The following is a 6000-nucleotide window of genomic DNA, read 5'->3' on the forward strand; positions in this document are numbered from 1 at the left end:
GAAAATTGGGAAAGAATTTTTACAACCTATGTCACTGATAAAGGACTCATTTCTAAAATATACAGAGAATTGAGTCAAATCTATAAGAATACAAGTCATTCCCAACTGATAAATGGTCAAAGGATATGAACAGGCAGTTTACAGAGGAAGAAATTAGAGATATTTATAAGCATATGAAAAAATGCTCTAAATCACTATTGATTAGAGAAATGCAAATCAAAACAACTCTGAGGTACCACATCTCACCAGTCAGATTGTCTAAGGTGACAAAACAGGAAAATGACATGCTGGAGAGGATGTGGACAAATTGGAACAGTAATGCATTGCTGGTGGAGTTGTGAACTGATCCAACCATTCTGGAAAGCAATCTGGAATTATGCCCAAAGAGCTATAAATAATTTCATACCCTTTGACCCAGCAATACCACTTCTAGTGTTGTATCCCAAAGAGATCATAGAAGTGGGAAAAAGAGACATATGTACAAAAATATTTATAGCAGCTCTTTTTGTGGTAGCAAAGAATTGGAAATTAAGGGGGTGCCCACCAATTGGGGAATGGCTGAACAAGTTGTGGTATATGCATGTTATGGACTACTCTATTGTGAAGTAAGAAACGAGGAGCAGATGGACTTCATATTTACCTGGAGAGGCTTATATGAACTGATACTGAGTGAGAAGAGTAGAGCCAAAAGGAATTTGTACACAATTATAGACACAACGTATATGTTATGACCAACTTTAATAAACTAGACTCTTCTCAGCAATCCAGAGACATAAGCCAAACCCAAAAGACTCATGATGTAGAGAGACATTTACATCCAGAGAAAGAACTGAGATTGAACCCAGATTGAAGCAAACAACCTACCCTTTTTCGTTTTCTTGTTTGGTTTTGTTTCCTCTTTCCCATTCTTCATTCCATCTGTTACAATCCTTCTTTATAACCTGACTAATGTCTAATGTGAAAGTATTTGCAGATACTGTACTTGATTGTATGCTGCCATGGGCAGGGGAGGGAGGGAGAGAGAAAAAATTTGAAACTCAAGGAATTGTGGTAATGAATCTTGTAAACTAAAAGTAAACAAATAAAGACCAAAAAAGAAAAATTTTTAAAAATAACCTAAGGGGAGATAAACAGTTAATGAATGGTTTCTAGGCAGAGTGCTAGCAGGGGGAAGGGGCAGAGATAATGATCTGAGACTGGGGAGATTTGAGGCTAGAGAGAAATGTGATTTTACAAACTGATGTGATTTTACTAACTGTAGTTCAAGCACAGGCACCCAAGCACCCCATCACAACCAGAAGAAGACAACAAAGTCAAAGCTCCTACATAAAGCCTCCAAGAAAAATATGAATTGGTCACAGGCCATGGAAGAGCTCAAAAAGGATTTTGAAAATCAAGTAAGAGAAGTAAAGAAAAAATAAGGAAGAGAAATGAGAGTATTGCAAGAACATCAGGAAATAGAGGAACTGTTTATATGCTGTTTCCTCAATATACTGAGACTGGCTTTTCACTGATAAAGATGAATTTCACAATATTACAGAAGAAAGCTTTATTAAAAGGAAAAAAAACAAAATGGTGGGTGTTGATTGACCATTAGTCCCCTAAAACACTCACAGTATCAAATTGAGGGTTCCCCTGGTGGAGGCCACCTCCCACCAAGTCCAGTTGAATGGGGTGAGGGAGCAGGTGGGCTCTTCTTTCCCTCTCTCCATTCATTATGGTTTTCCCCACCTCTATAGTTCAGTCATCTAATTCATGAAATTTCCAAGTCAAAGTAAGGATGAGTCTCTAGGGCAATATCATTATGTGCTTTCTTTCCCATGTAAGAGGAGGACATGACCTTCATGTGCTCTTTTGCTACAGGATGCTATCTTTCCCATCTGTCAACCTTTTCTCCCCTTTCTTTTCTTTTTTGCTTTTTGGAGGGGGGAATGCAGGGCAATTACGGTTAAGTGACTTGGCCAAGGTCACACAGCTAGTAAGTGTCAAGTGTCTGAGGCCGAATTTGAACTCAGGTTCTCCTGACTCCAGGGCTGGTGCTCTATTCACTGAGCTACCTAGCTGCCCCAGCCCCGACCATTTTCTATTAGTTCATTGCTCTAGCAATTAGGAAGGTGCTGGACCTGGAATCAGGAAGATAGTTTCTAACCCTGTCTCAGACCCTTCCTTTAACCTCTCTGAGACTAATTTTCCTTTTCTGCAAAATAGTGATAAACTATTATTATTGTATAAATTATGATGATTATTATAAATGATTAGGCAGCACCGATCTCCCAGCATTGTGAGAATCAAAAGAAATAACATCTAAAGAGCTTTATAAAACATCAAGTGCTAGTTATATTTTTTTTTATCATCCTCATAATTATTAATGTCTTCAGGTGGTCACAACTCATTCCCCCATATTCAAATGAGAGCAAGAGAGGAAAGGGGGAAAGTTGCCAGGACTGGCTTCATTATTCCTTCATCCCTCGGTTGGCCAGGAGCTGTCAGTCAGCATCCAGTTATCCAGGTCTGGAATAACAAATAGCTAATGCTACTGCTGTCTGACCTGATGTTGACTGACAGTTGAGCCAGCCAGTGAGTGATGTTGATTTGCCTCTGGTGATTTCTTTTGGTGTCTCAGCACAGAATCCAAGTGTGTACCTCCAAGGCCAAGCTATAAGTGGCAATCCAATCAATGAATTTTAGAAGCTGGTTAAGAATGGGTCATGATGAATATTGTATAGAGACTGAATGAAGAACAAAGTACGTTACTACTTAGCAGTCATATATTACATAGAATAGAGAAGCAGTGTGGTCTAAGGAATGAGCTTACTGGGTATTTCAGTCAGGCTACCAGTATTTATTAAATACCTACTATGTGCCAAGTACTGTGCTAAGCACTAGGGATAAAAGAAAGGCAAAAAGCAGTTCCTACTGTGGAACTCAGAGGGAGCCCACAGTCTGATAGAACAATGTGACAGTAGACAAATCATTTAGCTTTTCTAAGGCAACTTTCCTAGACTATAAAATTAAGAGCCAGTATTATATAATGGAACATAGAACATAGCTCATAGTAAAGCTGGAACTTTAGAAACCATTTAGTCCATCTCTCTCATTTTGCAGATGAAGAAACTGATGCCCCAAGAGGTTTTATCCAAGATTACACAGTTATGAAATTTTAAATTTGGGAATATTGGATTTGGAAAACTTGGGTTCGAACTCCATCTCTGACACTGTGACCTTGGGAAAGTCACTTGACCTCTGAGTGTTAGTTATCTTATTGTAAAATGGGAATGATAATTGTACCTCATTTTCATGGTAGCTTTTTGCATCTATTTATCATGAATACTTAAGTATGAGATGACCAAATATCCATGAAATGGTGTTTCTTTTTGCCTTTAGGAACCAACTCTGCCCTCTCCATTATTTGTCTCCCCTAGGACAACCTGTGAGCCATCCTTCCATTCAGCTACAACTTTCTTCTGATTTTGATTACAGTGACAGTTTTGCATATGATTCAGCAGATCAGGTGAGATAACATTTGTAAAAGTGCCTTACAAACGTTAAGTACTTTATAAATGTTAGTTGTTCTTCTTTGGGGTTAAGCTGTGTATTGATGGAAGGAGGTCTCACATTGATGGATAGAGCTATGCTACCTTTATCTAGCTATGTTAAATATGTGTCTACAATCATATAGCAGTTAAATAACAATAGTCCATCTCTAACTACATGACTATTAAATACTTAGCTAAGTTATACTAATGGAAACAAAAAAAATAGTTAAAACATAGTGAGTGAGCTTTCCTTCAGTGGAGAGAATAATACTATGACCCCACTAATAGAAGTCCCAGAGTACAAAGCAAAATAATAAATAAAAAAAACTATCTATAGGTAGGGCCTATCAAGGAAATATCTCCAACCATTAGAAAGTCTGAACTGGACAAGATATTCCTTTAACAGTCCAGTAACATAATTTTTTGAAGGTTAACAGTGACTAAAATTCATCTATAAGGCTAATTTTCTCACACAGAAATATTTTAAAGAATTACAATAATAAAAAATGAACACTATAATCTTTCTTTAAAATGACAGATTATTTATAGTCCTTCCTTTCAAGGCATACCAATCCTAGGATGCATAGCAATGAATATTTTGAAATGGAGATTCTGAGAAGGCTGTATTAAAAGGTGGCTGAGGGATGGCTGGATGGTGCAGTGAATAGAGCACTGGCCCTGGAGTCAGAATGACCTGAGTTCACATGTGGCCTCAGACACTTAACACTTAACTAGCTGTGTGACCTTGGGCAAGTCACTTAACCCCAATTGTCCTGGCTTCCCCCCTTCAAAAAAATCAATCAATAAATAAAAGGTGGTTGAAATTGGTTAATGGGACACTGGACAAGTTGTATAAGCCAACATGGCCTCAAGTTTTTCCATTTGTATGATTGAATTAGCCTGATCCCAGTCTACTTTATTGGTTATGTGAAGAGACAGTTTAAAAATGGATTACCATTCTTTCAGAAAAAGAAAACACTATTGCAATTCCCTAGCTTTTTCTTTTATCTGCTAAGCCCTTCATGGCCATTTAAAGGAGGCTTTACAGAACTATTACTATGTCCTCATTGGGGCTTTCTGTTTCAGAGAGTTCAGAAGCAAATTTTCAAGTGTAGATTCATTCATAAGCTTTGGGTGTGTTTAAGGCATTCTGTTACACCTTATTTCCTTCCACCCCCACATTGCACACCTCTTCACCATCACACACTCACCAGGGAGTGGTGCTCCATCTTACTTAACACTATATATATATATATATATATATATATATGTTTTTCAGATCATCTCTTTGATAAATACATTTCCATCAGGAATTAACTTGAGTAAAGTTTTGCTTTTAAAGAGATGAAAAATCTGCTCACTATTTAGTAAGACTAAGAAATTTACTCCAACAAAATCCTTCAGTATCTGTATGACAAGAGTTTCATTAAATATAAATGTTTCTTATCGCCCTAGGGCAGAGTTAGGAAAATTACCAAAACCCAGTCATTGGCTTCCTAAAGCTGGACAGCTGAATCAGGCACAAGAGGAAGGATGTATGCCAAAAGATTCTGACTGAGTCACATAGGGAGGATCTAGAATTTTCCTGCATTTCCTCTTAGTGTTGAGTGAAGCAATCAAAGAAGGAAAAGAAGATGTAAATATGAGAACATTACGAGTTGAGGGATAGTGAAGAGCTGTCCTAATGGGAACACGGGCTGACTGAATCATGACTGTGGCATCTGAAGCAGAAAAGTCAGTCATTTCACTATGGTAAGATTTTGCTTTATGAAGTGATGGTGTTGGAGTTTTGCCCATAAATTACTCCTTCAAAATTTTAAGGATCTGTGATTTCATCATCTATGGGTCTTTCTCCCTGCACTGCAGTAGATGTTTTAATGAGATTCTGTGGTCAAAAAAAAATCACCTGGTGGGTGCTATTATGGTAATGCACCTCCCTGAATTTAGAAAAGTTGGCCCTTGGATGATAGAAGAACAGGATGCCAGCTGGCCCATCCTCAAAGCTTTTTTAGCTGGGTAGGACCTGCCAAAGCTTGAGCTTCACAAATCAGAGTCAGGTCTGAGGCAGTCAGTCAACAAGCATTTATTAAGAGCCTATCGTATGCCAGGTACTGTGCTTAAGCATTGGGGGGTACAAAGAAAGGCAAAAGACAATCCCCACTCTCTAGGAGCTCACTGTCTAAGGGAAGTGGAGTGAGGAACTCAGTGGGTGTCAGGTTAGAACAAAAAAAAATTGGAAAAAAATGCTTCAGTCTGTATTCAGAAACCATCAGTTCTTTCTCTGGGAATGAATCATATTTTTCATCTTAAATCCTTCAGAGTTGTCTTGGGTCATTGTATTGCAGGAAACAGCTAAGTCATTCACAGTTAATCATCTTACAATATTGCTGTTACTTTGTACATAGTGCATTTCACTTTGCCTCAGCTGATGTAAGTCTTTCCAGGTTTTTCCAAGAGCATCCTA

Source organism: Petaurus breviceps, unplaced genomic scaffold (genome assembly GCF_028583685.1).
Source record: "Petaurus breviceps papuanus isolate PSGF00001 unplaced genomic scaffold, PetGlider_PUasm1.0 90903, whole genome shotgun sequence".
NCBI classification, from domain to species: domain Eukaryota; kingdom Metazoa; phylum Chordata; class Mammalia; order Diprotodontia; family Petauridae; genus Petaurus; species Petaurus breviceps.